General features: G+C 39.5%; 1 protein-coding gene across 2 annotated transcripts in view; it reads right to left on the bottom strand.

Moving 5' to 3' along the window:
* brinp1 (BMP/retinoic acid inducible neural specific 1) overlaps positions 1 to 16,103 on the bottom strand; it is a 113,574-nt gene extending 97,471 nt beyond the window's left edge. For both annotated transcript variants that reach the window (XM_088281659.1, XM_088281660.1), the window contains exon 1: positions 15,820 to 16,103. The gene's annotated coding sequence lies outside the window, so the exon portion shown is untranslated. The remainder of the gene's footprint in view (positions 1 to 15,819) is intronic.
* Between the last annotated feature and the right edge of the window lie 2,295 nt (positions 16,104 to 18,398).

An 18,398-nucleotide genomic window follows, 5' to 3' on the forward strand; every position in this document is an offset into this window, starting at 1 on the left:
AACAGAGCAATACACAATCTGGTTTGAGAGTTCAGAAAAGTTAGCTAGCAGCTACCGCAAGAAGCTAGAAGGAACACTCGGGGCTTCGTCAAACGGATGAAGAGCCAAGAAAGAATTCCGATTAGTGTACAAGTCTGTTGTCCGCAACAACAACAACAAAAAAAGTTGGTCATTAAGAGCTCTGGCTGAGTGCTATCAAGCTAACGAGCTACTACTAGGACCGCATAAAAAAATGTTCCTCCGGGTCCAGATGAAAATTCTGTCAATTTATTTATCAAACTGCACAAACACGTGGAATTGAATGCACAGAAGGTCCAAATGAATGCGATGAAAATAAGTTGACTCGAATCAGATTGCATTACATTATGTCTAGCGAGGTGTGCTAGCACACCAAATCCTCATCGTCGAAAATTTTGGCTCAACTCCCGCGAACTCGACTCACTTCAAGACGTCAGAGTTAGCGCGACGTGGATCACTAATTAGAGATCCAGAAAGCAGAAGGTGTGAGAAGTTGAAGAGGCGGGTAGGAGTCACACTGCTGTGACACGCGTGGGCTGTGTGGACTTTTGCAGCAACACGAGCGAGAACGTCTGAACATGACTTGCTTTAACAAGCCACGTACTGAGTAGGAAGTCAAGAGGCAGTGAAAGGAAAATAAAAAAATTGTGGTTGCTGTCCTTGGTGCTGAAGTCAACTTTCAAGTGTTGCGGAGTTTATAAGACACGCACGCACGCACGCACACACACGCGCACACGCACACAATTTCTTAAAGGTGTACTAAATGGCATCACCTCCACTCGGTTTGTTAAGCACCGTAATGTCACCGAATTTCCCGAGGTTTATAACTTGACAGAACACCTCTCTGAGCAATCAAATTAGCGCAGAATTTCTTCTCATCTTTGACACCACTGCGCAAAAAAAAAAAAAAAAAAATAAAGAAATATAATAAATCAATGAGACACGCGACTAACTGGAATTCACAGCTTCAGTTAATGGTGGTACCCGTGACTGACATTCATTTAAAGTTTTATCCGGTCCAACCCCGCCACCAGATCAGAACCAATCTCACAAACTGGCGGCTTTTTTTTTTTTCACATTTGAAATTCAAGCTTATGAGAATTTAACAGCATATTGCTGAACATGCAGAGATGTGAATTTCTGCAAAGTGATTTATGAGCAGCATATTCATCATTAATTAGCTGCTTAATGGTTATGCATGCGACTAGCTTTTAAATGTAGCTTATTAGTCTTCCAAAAAAAAAAAATGTAGCCTTGGATGTTAAGCTCGGATGGTCAAAATGTATTTTTCATTAATTGATGTTACGAGTTCACTCGTGAAGGCATGCATTCATTAATTCATAACTCAGTGGCAACATTCATATTCATAATACTATCCAAATCGGGATATGGAGACAAAATAGATGTGCAGATGCAAGCAATATTTATTTGACCCAGAAATTGGAATTTAAGAAAAATACCAGAGCATAAAACAGTAGTTAAATCAGATTGTGTATATTGATCAATACATTATTAAAAAAAAAAAATAAAAAATCAATAAAAAAAAGAAAGCACTTTGATTATTTATTTGGATAATTTGATGCATAATTAAAAATATATTTAATAAATACAATTTATTTTATATTAGCATTACATAATATATATTATAATTAAAAAATAAATAAACGCTAAATTATAAATGATAAATAAATCATTTGAATACAAATGTTGATTGGTACCAGTTCAATTCAACCCATCGCTTTCATCAAATTCAGGCAAATATTTATTTGAGGATTGGAGGCGGATGTTTAATTATTTGTGATTTTCTTTTTTTTTTTTTTTATCCAAAAGCAGAAATACTGCACTGAAGGGTTGACTTTTTGTCTATCCAGTGGGAGAGGGAAAAAAAAAAAAAAAAACTTGATGGTACAGAAAATCCATTCAGATGGTCACCACCAATTTAAAGCGATACTACGCTTTTTTTTGTCCCATATCATATTGTTGAAAGAGTGAGTCATTCAAATTAATGAGAAAGATGCTATTCTTAATTCTTAAAATGGAACCGTGCCAGATTCGGATGCCTTTTCTCACGGTGTCATCTACACAAGGCAAAAAAGAAATTTGATTTTGAGGAGGTAGTGAAGAGCAGATACAGCACACAGTTTATAAGGTCCTTCTGATGAACTCATTGAGCCGCCTCATCTCCATAAACATACAATTGTTTATAGCGACGGAAAAAAACAAAAAAAAAATTCTCTTCACCAAGTCCAAAGACAAATTGATCAGCCGATCACAGCCAACTGGGGTTCAAATTTCATCCCATTTGCATTCTGATTTGCAATCCCGTTTTGGCCCTTTGACGAGCATCACCCACACAGCCGAGCGACCACTCAAAGTGGAAATGGCGAGCATGTTTGCAGTTTGCTGCCGTTGTTTGACTTCCGCACGCACTGCTGCGCCAAAGCTCACGAATCAAAACGCCTACTTCTTCCTCCGCAAGACAAGTTCACTTCTTTGGGATTTTTTTTCCCCAAACATGACATAACGTGCATTCATTTCCATACAAATGCATTCTAAAATGTAATAAGACTCCCAAAAAGGGCGGAGCAAGCGCAAGTCGTTTCCCATCACTTTTATATCCGGCACGCGGCGTCCAAGCGTTACGTTCCTGTGTTTATCCTCCACCTTTAAATGGCCAAGTTTACTTTTAATGACGCCATCTTTAAGGTGATGGATGCGGTCATTTGTAAACGCTTTTCTCGACGATGCCGACCATCTGTTCCGGCTGACGGAGTAGATGGCAGGAGAACATTCCAAAGCCTTTGATAAGTCTTTAAATTAAAAAAATAAATAAATCAATAAATAAATGAATGATGCAGGCCTTTTCAAACACTGAATTCATTTTTAATCATTGCTCTACTGGCGGAATGGAAGCATTAAAAAAATGGCAATATATTTATTATGTATTTAGAGGGAGGTGCGCATTCAAAGTGATATCACGTTAAAAAGCATTTAGCGGATTGAAATATGATTTATGGATTCGTTAAAAAGAAGATACTGGTGATGTTTAATGTACAAGTGTGACATCAATCATTTGTTATTTTGCATTTGCTTTTTAATTGGGGATGTGAAGTTGTTGATTGGCATCTGTTTAAAGTTGACAACTTTTTCCTATCACGGTGGAACCTGAAAATGGACTCATGAGTCAAGTCCACATTTTATAATGCAAATTATTTTTTCAAAAAGTGTTTTTTTTTTTTTTATTTTCATTTCAATATTGGTATAATTTCAGCACTAAAAGAATGAATTTATGGCTTAATTATATGTATATGTATTTATTTAGATATTGGTTACATTTTAAATTAATAATTGATTGGTTGATTGAATGAATGATTGATTGGTCACATCAAAAATAAAAATCTACTCTACTATATTTTCAAAAATATTTTTCATTATGCGCTCTGCATTTGTTCATGAACTGTATATCAAATTTAAAAGGCAACATTAAAAGAACAATCATGAAATAATTCAAATATTCAGCCATCTAATTTATTATTATTCATTATTATTTTTATTATTTTTATTTTTATTATTACTATTATTATTATTACTATTATTATTTTTTATTATTATTATTATTATTATTATTATTATTACTATTATTATTTTTATTATTATTATTACTAATCTCATTACTATTATTAATATTATTATAAAGCTTTTTATTCCTCATATTTTTATGCTTATAGATTTATTAAGACACCATTGATAAAACCCATTTTTAATTCAACAATACAAAAATCATAAAAAGCCTTTTCCAATGAGAGCATTGACTCGAGTAAGTTAAGCTCAATGGTCCACTTGTGCGACCCTGGCAGAGGAAGGCGGCGAGTCCGGCGCCGCATTAAAGCCAATGAGGCTAACTGGACAAATGGTGTCATTACCGAGTCATTCGAGCTCGGGAGACAGAAGCGACACGTGACAATTTGCCTTTGCTTATCGCCCACGTCAAATATTGCAGCCATCTCGGTGTTTCATATTAGTCGATCGCTCATGCATATTCATACGTCGCGCCCGTGTGGAGCCAATATTCGATGATACTTCATCATCATCGGATTCACATTAGAAGGAGCGGCGGCGTTGACGACATTCGATAGGATTGGGTTTTAATTTTGCTGCTGAAAAAAGACGTGAAGAATTCAGAGCATATAGTTGAGGTTGGAAGGGCGCGTAAACATGTTGATGCTCTCAAAAACCAACCATCAATCACGACTGAAGGCGGTACCAATGCCTGTCAAAGTGGGGATGGGGATTTTGACACTTAAAAAAAGGTTCTGTTTGGGCGCTCAGGATGGAACACGCGTTTGAAAATGAGAGGCGAGGAAGAACAATGTTGTTTTCGGGGGGCGGGGCCTAGAGGTGGAGCTTGTTGGCGAGCGGCTGGGTAGTGATGGCAGATCGAAACTTCAAATTTGCTTCATGAACCAGTTGTTGCATTTTTGACTCCTCTCGATGGCACTGTTGGTTTAAATAAAGAGTTTAAAAAAGGGCAAGTCAGCCCAATGTTGAACAGATAGTGCCCTCTACTGGAGGCCAGAAGTACTACAACTGGTTCATGAAGCAGATTTGAAGCTTCATTTACTCATCACTCCAGCTGGGGGCTTGGACGGCACCCACTGGGCCTGGATGGGCGCGGCCCAAAGAGGAAATGTGGGTCCCCCCTTTACTGGCCCCTCCCTTTTTTTTGAGGGGGGGGGGCTTGCCTATGGGAGATTTTGTTGAGAGACTTGAAGTGGGGGACATACGCCTACAAATGGCATCTAATCAGACTTTTGAGACATGAAAGTATATTTCAGGCATTTTTGAGGACACAAATATTCAAAATTTAGATCAACAATATAACTCTGAAGTCATTTTTTAAAAAGTGGATTTTGTACTTATGTAGTTTGTTACATCTTGACTGATTTCCAATATTTTCCTTCAAACTTGAGCCATGCCTAATCTATAATTCCAGTTGCTCGTCATCTTTTGCACACAGCAACGCTTCTCTGCCCTAAGCAGAAAATCACAACTTTATTTGACCGATGACTTTGGCATAAACTTTGGAGCACACTAAGATTTTTATTTTTTTATTTTTTATTTTTTAATGACAGAGCATCATGGTTGCCAAGTCTTATGTGCACTGCAAAGCATGCAAAGTAACTTACATCAAATTCCCTCATCATTTCTTGTTAGGTGAATTAATGAGCCATACGCTCAGTCATTCCTAATTTAAATTACGCACGTTTGTGAACGCAAATTTTGAGGTATTAAAATCGATTAAATATGAACATATGACATCTGACAACAGCCGCGTCGCTAAAAAAATGATCCAGGTGTAATTATCTCGGCGTTAGAGCTTCACGCTAAGTTTGGCTTCATGTTTTTAGACATCAAGCCAGCTGTTTGGATCCACGTTGAAAGATTCTCGTCAAAAGTTTTAGAAGTAAATGAGCGTTCTTTTGACGCCAAGAGATTTCTTTCTCTCGTCAGTTGATGGGTTTTAAACATTGCTTCGGTTTCTTTTCGAGTGGGAGGAAATTCAAGTAAACCAAAAAGAAAAGACAGCACAAGTGGTACACTCCACTTTGGGATACCAAATTGACAGAATTCTGACCAACAAATTGACGGGTTTGGCATGCTACTTTTCTCAAACAGAATACAACTTCACTCTTTTTTTTTTTAACTTTTTTTAGACAGGAAACGGGAGAAGTGGTGCCGGCCATGCTACGTGTTCCATTTTGTCTCAGTTACTTCAAAACACGATTCATCGTCAACCGACTCCAAAGAATTGACAAAATTCCTAATTACTTAATTCCATATTTTCCGGACTAAGGCGCTACTCGTTTCCTAGATTTTGAACCATGCGGCTGTGGATTTTACTTTCACCGCTAGGGGGCGCTCTATAGTTCTGAAAACACGCTAAATAAATCTCGTTTTTCTTTTTTCTTGGGGGAATTAGTTTTTGTGCCTTAAAAGCATGCGCGTCTTATAGTCCGGAAAACTTTTCTTTTTCTTTTCTTTTTTTTTTTAAGGTGACCTGCTGAAAAAAAACTGACAAAAAAAAAAAGACTAAAATAACTTTTTTTCCCAATATTGGTACGCTCCTGAATAACTTTTGCCCTGTAAAATTAATAACATTTCCGCTATTGGAAAAAAAAGACCCAGCCTTACTGTGAATCACAGAACTTGAGTACATTATAAATTGAACAACCGGGCCAAAGCGCCATACAATTCCACAGGCTAAATCAATCTGTAATGATCACACCTTCACCTGAAGGCAATTCTTCCAGCCAGCAGCCCGCAGTGCTAGAAAGCCTCTCGCTAGATTGACAGCCGCTAATGTCCGATCTCCGAGGCCCAGGCCATGGAGGTGCGGCTACCTGGTGTTAATACATGTTGTCGCGGGAAGCCCGTGACATTGTCGCCGGACCTTTTGCTGCCGTGGCGACGAGGGAGAAGACAGATGTCCAAATAGCCCGAAGGTTCATCACTCACAAGGATTTGTTTGGCGCGCAGGGGTCGAGGAGGGGCGAAGCGCGGATGAGTAAAGATGGCACCGTTCGAGCCTCTCTGCGCCTCTAATGAAAAACAAACTCATTCGAGGGGGGCTGGTGAGTAATGGCGGCCAACAGCCCGATCTTAAACTTTTTTGAAGTATTACCTTACTTTGGAGGTTGATCCGAAGTTTTGTCAATGTCAAGCGTATCGTTGCATTAACACTAAAAAATGTTAAATTTCATCATTGCCAAGACGAAACTTTACGTCCAAATACGGACAGTTTAATATTTTTTTTTAAAAATTGACACTATTCGTCTGTCCCAGCTTTGTTTTTTATTTGTATAAAATATATAAAGTGATCTTAGCGTTCCAATAGACTCTGACTTATGGTTGCTTTCCAATTTTGTGCCACTCTTTTTGTTTCGCACACTTTAGCAAGACATAAATTGTAACGAACCGGTAATATGGTTAAAGATTTTGCATAAAGATCAACAAATATTTTGGGGGTTCTGACTTGTTAAATTTTTCATTTCTTTAGTTTATCAAATGATATATGAATGTAGAAAAAAAAATTAAAAATTAAAAAGAAAATAAAAATGTTAGGATTTACTGATTCCCCCCCCCCCATTTTCACAAAAAAAGCCAAAAATAAAATTAAGAAAACTGAATGAGCAGTTACAGAATGAAAAAAAAATGTTTTGCATAACAACAAGCGTATTTTAATGAGGAAAAAAAATTATGTTTCCTACTGAGCACGGTTCAGTAAGCATAACGTGTGGTCATACGATTACAATTTGCATAGCAAACCGCCAAATGCATCAATTAAAAGTGAGTTTGCTTTATCTCGCGCCCACTTTCAAATTTCCATTATGACTGCCGGAATCACCTGAATGTTTTGCTGTTCTATGACATCCCCCATTTACAAATCTTTTAATTACATCACTTCCATTTTGGCACTTATCTAAAAAGGCTTTTTCATGCAGTGCAGCTCAAAAAAAAAAATAAACAAAAAAATGGATACCAAAAAAACTAAAACAAAAGGCGACTTTTCATTTCAATCACGTTTGCTCGCTTCCTGCAAGCTATATTTTCTACCTAATTGTCCGATGGCCAGATGCACGCCTCGAGCTCATTTGTAAACAGCTTTCGTCATGAGCGCCACTCGCTCATGCCGCTCACGTCTACCAAAGTGACATAACTCATGCTAAATGCAAAAGCGCCCTGGCGGAATACCAGCAACGAGCAGGTGTGAAGAAAGGAGCAGACTGGAGGTTTGGCGCACGAACGGGAGGTCGGTTCGCGAACCGAAGAGCTGCTATCGACAGTCGACGGACATCGGAGATAGATGACGCACGCCAATCGCAAACAAGCCATCGAAGGCCGCACTTTACAGATGAGACGAATCCCCACGGACGCGGCGGTTTGAGGCGGAACGGCACAAACGGCTTATGTTAATGTTTTCGTCGTTATCGGCGATTATCTGCTCAAGATACCGTGTGTGTTGACCGCGGACCCGCCTGCTGTCAGGGGAGATAAAACCGTGATTATTTCTCACGCGCCGTCATGTTTAAATGAAGTTGACGCTGAATTAAATAGGGTCCTTCATTGTTTTGTGGTGGGCGGTCAAGGCCTTCAAGGATGGCCTAACATAATCAAGAAATCGTGATCATATTCTTCACATTGATGTCATATTATATCCTAGTGTTGAATTTTTAGGTTTGAGTTTTTATCCAATCAGAATACAGCTGGCTTGTGTTGCCAGGCAGATTTCACAATACCAGAAGCACGCACAATTTGTCCGAGGCCTTCAGATACAATCGTGCGGGCGTCTGTTCTGTGTCTCAAGGGAGCTTTCAGAGTTGATTGACAGTTGCGATAGCCAATCAGATCACAAATTGGTTACAGTGAACCTTCTCGCTGGCCTCACGAAGATGATGAATGCGTCTGGTGATTGGATACTCACTTGTGAGGGCGCAACAAAACACCCCGAAGTTGTAACTGGCGACCGTTTAAAAAAGCAAGAATATATTTTACATTTTCAAACTACAATGGCGTGAAACAGAACAATAGCCAACTACGAAAAATAGTACTCCTCACTGTTCCGCCCCATCCTGTTCTAAACAGTCGTATCTATTTTTTTGCATGCTTTCCTCCAAGGCATACCTTTTCCATTCCCCACAATTGTGTTGTGAGGACTTTCTAGTGTATTATTTGCAAAATAATAAATAGTGGAAAGATTCTCTAGAGCAGATGCACAACGCAAACTTGGTAGTTGCTGTTGCACTTATGCAAAACACAAAGAGCGTCATGATCAAAAACAAACAATCGTTTACATTGTTGGCGTCCAAGAATAACCCTGGACAATACGCCGTATGCCGATCTGCCTAGTCCAAAGACAAAAGACATAATCTGGTTACATGTAGCCTGTTCTTGTAAATTTCCATCACAAGCATACATTCACATGCATTGTTGGCGGGAGTTTTCGCTACCTGGAAGTTTTATAATTTTGTTATCAAATTATTATTATTATTATTATTATAAAGTTAAATAAGAATTGTTTTTATTATTTATTATTATTATTATAATTATCTTAATTATAAAATGAATAACGTTTACTATATTATTAATATTATCATCATCATCATTCTTATTATTAATATAATAATAATGATTATTATTTTAATAATGCAGTCTTATTGGATCAGCTGTGTCTTAATAGAAAGCCGCCAGACAGCAACATATTGGACCAAGCCATTTTAAAACGGCAACATTCCAGACGTCTGCAAATGCAAATGCAAAGTTTTACTTTCATTTTCTGCAAGTAATCTCTCAGCATGTGACCATGTTGCACCCAGCGCTCAGTTACCATTTTTTTTTTTTTTTAATTGCCCATCTGGCACAAAAGGTAGCACAGCGCGAGAGCATGTCACGTAACATCATTGAGCCGAGCACTTGCATATAAAAAATTGAAAGGCTCCTCGGGAACATTCGAGCACCGGCTGAGACTCGCTGAAAAGTTTTTCTAATAACTTTGCAAAAAAAAAAAAAAAAACAATGGAGTGGCTACTTGACTCGAGTGTTGTCTGCGCCGGTGGTAATATTGGCAGCTTCGTTCACGGTGGAAAACGTAATTTTTGGCAACAAATTTTATGAAGGGAAGTGATAGTCAGCTGCCTGCGTAAGGGCTGAAAAAGGAGTATTAGTCGGTAAATCTTTGGCAGGTATCGAGAGAAAGCCAGCAGGTGCTTGGCTCAGACAGAAGCTTTACCTGTGTGGGAACATTTTGAAATTCACTTTTTTTTTTTATCCGGAGGAAAATACGCCAAGTACATTTTACTCGAAAGACTAAGACTTCTTTTTTTTTTTTGCACGCATAATCTTACAATTTAAGATAACATATGCAACTTTTTATTCTGAAAAATGTGCAAATTTTTCTTTTTGTAAGTGTGCGGATAAAATAAGTTCCCATTATCTCAAAAAATTGAACCATTAAGGTAATGATTTTAAAAGTTCAATAATAGAACACTTAACTTTTTTTTTTTTTGTCTCCACAGAAAATAATCACCAGATATTGATAAAGAAAGCCCATGAGCAATTATTTAGTTGGGGGAGAAAAAAAAAAAAATTCGGTGATGCGGAAGCAGTGGCTGAAGACGACAAGATGGCTGCCTTCATTACACCGAGATTCCATTGTTTGTTAGAAATGCTTCAAATTGATTTATTATGGCTCGTGTCGATCACCTTCCATAAAATTATCCACTCTCTTTGTTCTCGTTGTGGGAAGTGTGTTCGGATCTTTTGTAATCATTATTTCATGAGCTTTTTTTTTTTTTTTGAAGAGTTCACCGTTTTCTCAGCTTTGGGCACTTTGCGAAACATATTCCACTTGTGTTGTGTTTCCCTGCACCTTCATGATCATTTATCCTTTTGACAGTGAATTCTATTTGTGATGCTCTGTAAGTTTATGTATGCGGAGCATCCATGTTTCATAAGTCAACACCAACTAATGAGGGCGTGATTTAAGTTTGTGATATTTTAATGACTCGCTGTAAGAAAGGGGCATGGGGAGATGTATGACAAAGGCAGGAATTGAGTGTACAGCATAATTCATAACATGGCCTCGAGTATAGTTTCATTAATTATTAAATTTTTTTTTTTTAAAAAGTTCATTTTTCTTTACATCTTTGTATCACTGATATTCCTTTAATCCTTTGAGGCATAAATAATGAGCTCATATTTAAAAAAAAAAAAATGTTGCATTTTCACTTGGATTCACGTGGTTGGTGGCACTGGAGAGAAATTTAATTACTTTTATTGGCAAGGTTTGATTTCCTCCTGAGTTGTGTGAGGCGTTGCCATAATTTGTGTGGCCGGCCCAACTGAGTCAGCACGCGGCCAAACAAGGCGACCCCCAAAAAAAAAAAAAAAAAAAAAAAAAAAAAAATCAGTGCACACTCAAAGCCATGCCCAAAAAAATTAGTCGAGGGAATAGGTTATGAAAAACGTCTAAAAAAAAAAAAAAAAAATTCCAATTAACCAACAAACTGCGTTGAATGGATGCCGACATTCGGGACGCACGTCAAGTCACAAAAAAAAAAAAAAAAAAAAAATCTGAGGTGAACCCATTTAGAATTATCATGATCATTTCTAGGATTCATTTGACTCCGCAGCCTGAGTGTTCCACTTTATTCCGTCACAATAAGCTCCAGTTCTTGTTCCATTGTTCAAAGACTAAAAAAGACAAAAAAAAAAACAAAAAAAAAAACACCCGCAGCAAGTATGTCATCAATATTGACATAGCATTGTGACAGCTGCAAACGGCAAGTTTCCTCGACGTACTCCATCCAACAACACTTCGTCCCCCCTGAAGCAGACAAATAAACACACAAACACACACACGCGCAGGCAAACAAATAGAAGAAGCCGTTGAAAGGGTGTACAGTGGTGAGAGCAACATTCAACTCAAAATAGTCAATGTCACAAAGAGACGTTTGAGTTGCAGCTGACAGCGTGGAACGCAGGAAAAACACAATGTAGTCATAAACCTCAACAACCCACATGCCGCATGAACACACACACACACAAAAATAAATAAATAAATAAATCCTGGAGGGTAACGGCAGAGAGCTGGCTAACAATATGAAGCAGCTGACATTCTAACAAGTGACCGGGCTACAGTCGGTCGGACTCACTAAAATCGTTCAAGTCAAGTCAAGGCTCAACTCTTATCGCCATTGACGGCTAAAGACGTCAAAAAAAAAATTTTAAATTTTTTTTTTTTTTTTACTCGGCTGGTAGTGTATGAGTTGACTAATTTATTGCCATTGACGGCTAAAAACGTCCCAAAAATTATTATTTTTTTTTTTAACTCTGCTGGCAGTGAATGAGTTAAGAGCAAGAAACATCGCGTTTGTCATACTGCATATCAGTCTGTCCATTCACATACAGCCTTCAAGACTTCAAAGACTCCATATGAAGGTACCGCCATTACGGCGGGACCCTGGGGTTCAGTACTCAGCCGATTTCGCTGTTTAGGGCAGGGTTGGACTCCTTTGATCTATTGGTTGTGGCTCTCCGGGACTTTGGAAAATAAGGAGTTATTAATCAGGGCCTGAGCAGCGACCTATTGTGTTTTTTTTCTTTAGTTTTTTTTTTTTTTTTTAGAAATTATTATTAGAAATTATTCAAGCTTGAGGGTTTTAATATGAAGGAAAACCCACAAAACATCGCACAAATACCAAGCTTGGTGAAAATGGGATATTTGTAACGTCAATAAAGTCACTCTTTGGTGTCCGAGAAGAATACACACCCCCAAAAAATTTAATTAATAAATAAATATATATATATATATATATATAAAAAAAAGGCTCCCTCAATACCTTTGAACTAGGGCTATGAAAATTGGGAGGTCCAGAGACAAAAAATAAATAAAATAAAAATTTAAAAAAATACAGTATCCATCTCGCAAAATGCACAGGAAGTTAGTTATGAATATTAGAAAAATCTTTTTATTCCACATTTACAGGGGTCATACATTATCAAGATCTGGGACAATTATTTTTTTTTTAGTCCTTTCAGGGCGGGCCACCGTAGACCTCGAGGTTGCACTTTACAGAATGAAAAATGAACACTTAAATATGTGCCATTGTGTTCATAAGAGGAAAATTGTTTGTTCTTTTGTTGTTTTATTTTGCTCGAGGCGCTCCTAATCAGAGTTGCTTCGTAAACTCATCACCTCGTTCCCTCAGCATTCCTTTCTGAGGTCTCCCCGATAGAGACGGCGGGGGCAGTATCCTAAACATGAGTGATGCCTCGGACGACAGCTCAATCTCATAAACGACCATGCACGGCTTTAAGTTATTGAGCTCGGTCGGCGGGATCGCCAACGGCCAAACCACTTCATCACACGGGCCAATCTTCCTCCAGCTCTAATGTAATTAGTGTGGATCTCCTCAGCCCGGCTTTGCTCTGGTGCTGTTTGCTAAATGTAATTAGAATAAACAAGCATTCAAATTAAAAGAAAAATGGAGGTCGAAAAAAATGTGACAAGAATGGCTTCGTTATTACCAGAGTGGCTGAAGAAACATGCACACTCCAATTACCCTTGACGGGAGGTTATATTAGCCGGGGCTTTTCAGGTGATGCTGCCAACGTCTTTAGAAAATGTCCATGATTAGAACACTAAGATGATTTTTTATTTATTTATTTATTTTTTTTTAAATCACAGCCATCTGTTGTTAAAAAAAAAAAAAAGTGTTCACGCAGTACAGCTGCACTGTGTCTACCATTTGATTGAGGGCAGGTTTGAAAGCTGCAACAACATATTGAAAGGAGGCAGCGGGGCTAAATCACGCGGCGAAGCTATATGTGGCAATTTGTAAAACATACAGTCGCTTCAACCTCAAACAGATTGAACCGCCGGGATAATTCATTCTACCGATCGTTGGAGCAAAGCTGAGCGAGACTGTTGGCAAAAGAGTAAATAAGAGTCGGGCCCGTCGTCAAAACGTGATATAGTCGGTGGTCGGGCACAGTAACGGGAACAATGATGATGGGTATGCTAAGAACAATTGCGAAAGTTGTTCTTGGAAAGTGAAATGATGTAGCTCAGTGACAAAATAAAAAAAAATAAAAAAAAAATAGAGTGATTATCTGCGTGCTAATAACTTTTAGTCAAATGCGTAGCCTTGATAAAGACTACTCAAGTGATTCCAACGCTTCTCTGACTCCATCCGTACTCATCCCTTCAGAGGTTGGTGTTGTTTACCACATCTGAAACACCCCCATAGCTGCCGCCTCCATTACCTGAAAAGCTGATTGGTGCACTCGTTTTTTTTTTCTTTTAACTGCCCACAAATGTATCAGCTGGCACCACGGCAAAATAGATTTAGAGGGCATGCAGTACATACCCACGTAGATCCCTCCACCTCACAAGGTCAAGACTTTTGCATCATCCGTAGCATATTTAAGGGCAATCAATACGCGTTACGAACGGCCGAGGAAGATTGGCAGTCGTCAAAACGTGTGAAGGGGAGTGCGTGAAAAGTGTGGTGTCAAACTGTTTTGCATGAGAGGCTAGCGGGAATTCTTGTGGCATGATGCTGGAGGGAGCGACACGAGCGTTGTGTAAGCTATTAGTCACTTCATAAATTATACACGCGCAAACGCAAACTCACTAATGGATGAAAAATGTAACGCTTGGGTATACATTGAGTGAATTAGCTTATTTATTTATTTTTTTGTCCTAGGAGGCAGTGTACTCGGGGAAACAAGATGCAATTGATACATTAACTCAGGGGTGGGCGAACTTTTGGATTGGCGGGCCACAATGGGTTCTAAAATTTGACAAAAGGGCCGGACCAGGAGCAGATGGATGGAGTGTTTTGGTCACCTCACCTCATCAGAAAAAAAATACATTTAATTTTAAATGAAAGTGAACAAAAGTATTACAACAATATATATGTCTTTGAAAACCCACAATATTTAGAAATAAAATATTAACGTTTATTCATTTGTATTTATTTCAAATTCGGCAGGCCGGATTAAAACGTTTAACGGGCCGCATATGGCCCCCAAGCCATAGTTTGCCCACGCCTGTGTTAGAGAGACTGACAATTTTGCATTTTATACTAGTGGTGCGCGACATCCCGTGCATATTTCGGTCTCGATCCGTGATCAAACCACCAGCGGAGGAGACGAAAAGGGGCGAGTCCGGCGACCGCACGATTGCCTGTTTGGAGAAACCGCGGCAATGCATTCGAAAGCGAAACTGAAACGACTCGATTGATCTCAACGCGTAAATCCAATCCAATATTGATACTGGCTTGGTATTGATATTCGGATCGATCCGCCCAACGCTCGTCCAAACCAGCAATCAGGGCGAAGCTAGTTTAGCACAGGCAAAATGAAAGGTTGCGCGTGCGTGTGTGCGTGCGTGTGAATCTCACTTTGCAGTTACAAAAGTAAACACCGTTCGGGTAGAACGTTCCGCGGGGAAATGCACACAATTTACACGGCCTAACAAGCACCGATTACTTTTGGGACTGTCACCTATTTGACTTTCCATCTTTTTCCATTTCCAACAGAAAAAAAAAAAGTGTCGAATCAGTTCAACCGAGTCATCTTTTCGGCTTTTTGTGCACGTCATACCTGTTGATGAAACACGTCTCACGAGAAACGCCTTCAATTGTGGCCAAAATAATGAACAGAACAAACAAAAGGCTACATCTGCCACAAGTGGCGATCTTTCCAGTCGCCATTAAAAAATTGCACTTCCAAGTCCATGAAAGAGAACCTCAAAGGAAATCAATGAATGACTACGGCATTTTTCTCCCTTACAGGACCAACAGAGGAGCAAGGTCTTTAAAGATGCAAAGATATGTCACATTAAATAAATGCGACAAATTACTATTTGCTGATATTAAAAGCACGCTTGATTGATGTCAACATTGGCTCAGTACTAACGAAAAAAAAAAAGATGAATGATTTAAGAGGTTTTCTTTGTGATGAGATTTACGACAAATTGCCACGCCCTCTTTTAAAACTCGTCTTATTTATATTTTTTTTTTTCGGTTTCAGCGTTTACGTCAGAGCGGGAAGGCAAGCGGGGTAATATTGCTGAATATAATATATATAATATATGTGGTGGCGTCCAACTAAAATGACGCCACGGCAAGCTAAGACGAGGGGAGTTGAAACATCGATGAGGCGCATCCCAACTATTGCATCATCGCTATCTTGACTGGGCGCATCCATATCGTAAGAAAATGACAGAGCACTTACTTCATTTGCCATTCAAGGTCGCTCTCTAGGACTGATCAGCTCTCTCTCCGCAACACGATTTGGCCGACGTTCGACGTTTTGTTTCACTCACAAGTCCATTACACGTGCGCTCACAGTTGCTTTCCTTTTTTTTTTTTTTTTTTTTTTTTTTACAATGTTTTACGCTGATTTTTACGGTCAGCAAAAAGTTTCTTCCCCATGCTCACCCCACCACACGAGCCAAACAAAACCATGATTACCCACAGGTGTGTGCACCTACTAAGAAAGACCACTCCCCCAATCACTGTGAAAGTGTTGTGTGTGCACGCACAAGCATGCATGGCAACTAAGGAAAAAAAAACTATATGGCTCCTACAATATATAATATATTATATAATATAATATTGAATTGTCAGACCGGTTGTCAAAAACGGCGACCGATCGCCACCAAAATGCATATGCGCATGACTACACTTCGCCCTGTGAAAGTAGAATAGCGTCCTGCACGATAGTTTGGACATATTGACATTAAACGCGGGCTCATGTGATCAACTCCAAAAAATAAATAAATAAATAATGAAAAATACTGTGCCGATCGATTCTGCACTAACACAGGCTGAAGCAGACAAGAGCAAAAATGCGCACACGAACCCCGACTGGTTATATTTTGGACATTTAGCTACGCAAAAAATACACTCAACACTAATCCACTCGACAGCCCTAAGAAGAAAATATTTCTTGAAAATCCTCCACCCATTAAGAGATCCATTAGTTTTACCTTCATTCAAATGGCCATCCCGATAAAATATTTTGGCTAAGTTAGTTTGCAGCACTCGATCAAGATGTGCAGTCAGTCCTAAAAGCACTGCCGCATAATTTAACGTCGGTTCCAATTTAATTTCACCCGTGTCATCCGGACGATCCTGTTGAAATACAATCCGGAGCAATAACTATTGTGTCTTTGCTTCTCGTCGTGAGGCTTGATCTCAGCTGACTGGAGCGTTCCAGCCGGGATGCGACACTTAACACCGTCTGACCCAAACAATTTGCAGCTGTCCTCCAGTCCACGCTGGACCCCCCCCCCCCCACACACACCCCCCCTGCCACCAAGCCGCTTTTGCGGTATCAATCGATTTTTATGATCCATCCTTCCCGCACGCCTCCCTGCACAATCAGTCTTCATCACGGGCGAGGTGCACGTTGCGGCTCTGCGCTTGACAGATTAAACCTGGCACACTCAGCGGAGAGTGCGCCTCCCCCGCCTCGCATCATGTAGAGACGGGGGAGGCGAGGGGTTGGGGGGGGGGGCATTACGAGAGTGATTTACGAGGCAACATAACTGTTACTGCATTAGTTGAATCAGACGTCGCATCGCTTCATTCGAATGGCGGAATGGAAATCATCTGCACTCGGCTTGGATTTGATCCCCGTCAGCTCGCCAGGTTTGCTCCAAGAGTGTATTCAGTGGCGATGTTGAGCTGTGTTACACGCAAGTACTAATAATCGGGAAAAATTTGACTACCCACACCACTGTAGCGTTATACATAAAAAAAAGAAATATTACATGAAGGGAATTTGATCTTACACAAGTCTGGTTATACGTACAAGAAAACAGGAGCACTTTTTTCTTGATTTTCGCCATGTTTATACTGCCTGATTCAGCGACTGATGTATGTGGTGTCTTTTAAGAAAAAAAAAAAAAAAGAGAGAGAATGCAGGTTGACAGTTGTGAGAGGGTTTCAGCACCATCAACTCTCTGGAGAACTCGGATGCTTTCGAGCCCGGAGAGCACGCTGCCGCATTTTTAAGAGAAACATCTGTCATGAGCTTTATAACTCACAGAAAAGCACCAAAGCTTGATCTGCGGCCTCTTGTTCTCCTCTCCTCGCCAGCCCATGCGTTTCTTCACACTCATGGATGATCCTGCCTTCATGGCAACTCACACGGCCACAGTGGAATGCCTCTGGCAGGAGGCGCCTGGGCTTCTGGGAATACTTAAGTTTTTTTTTTTTTTTTTAATTTTCTTGGACTGTAAATGCAAATATCACAGTTACACAATAGAATGGAATAAACCCTTATTAGTCCTGTGATGTGGGAAGCTGCAGTGTTTCAACAGCAACACTCGTAGGACCAAAGAATAATAAAAATGAAAGATCAAACAAAGATCTATGTACATATTTAAATCAGACAAAGACATTGATAAGAATGAGCATGGCCCGTGTATGTGGCAACGGCACGATACATGAATAATAAATCATATTCTCTAGCGGACGATGTGAAAGGCAAACAAAACCTCATCAGCAACGAGAGGAGTCAACAGAAGGGGTAAAAGTATCGATTCGTCCTACCTATCTCGCGGTTCAATATCAATTCAGCAAATCGTCTGAATCACAAATGGAATCGAATGGTCGCGTTCCTATCGTGAGCGGTACACAGGTGGGTGCCCCCCCCCCCAAAAAAAAAATATTACAATATAGACGGAAAGTGACATGGCAACACACCCATGTAATTAAGAGCTCGTTAGACCATTACAATGGATCAGTTTCAAAAGCACTTGTTGCCTATAAAGTGGCAGAATGTCAATGCAACATAACACCGAT

Source organism: Idiotropiscis lumnitzeri, chromosome 18, assembly GCF_059441095.1.
Source record: "Idiotropiscis lumnitzeri isolate Australia: NSW breed Sydney's pygmy pipehorse chromosome 18, RoL_Ilum_1.0, whole genome shotgun sequence".
Classification (NCBI taxonomy): Eukaryota; Metazoa; Chordata; class Actinopteri; order Syngnathiformes; family Syngnathidae; genus Idiotropiscis; species Idiotropiscis lumnitzeri.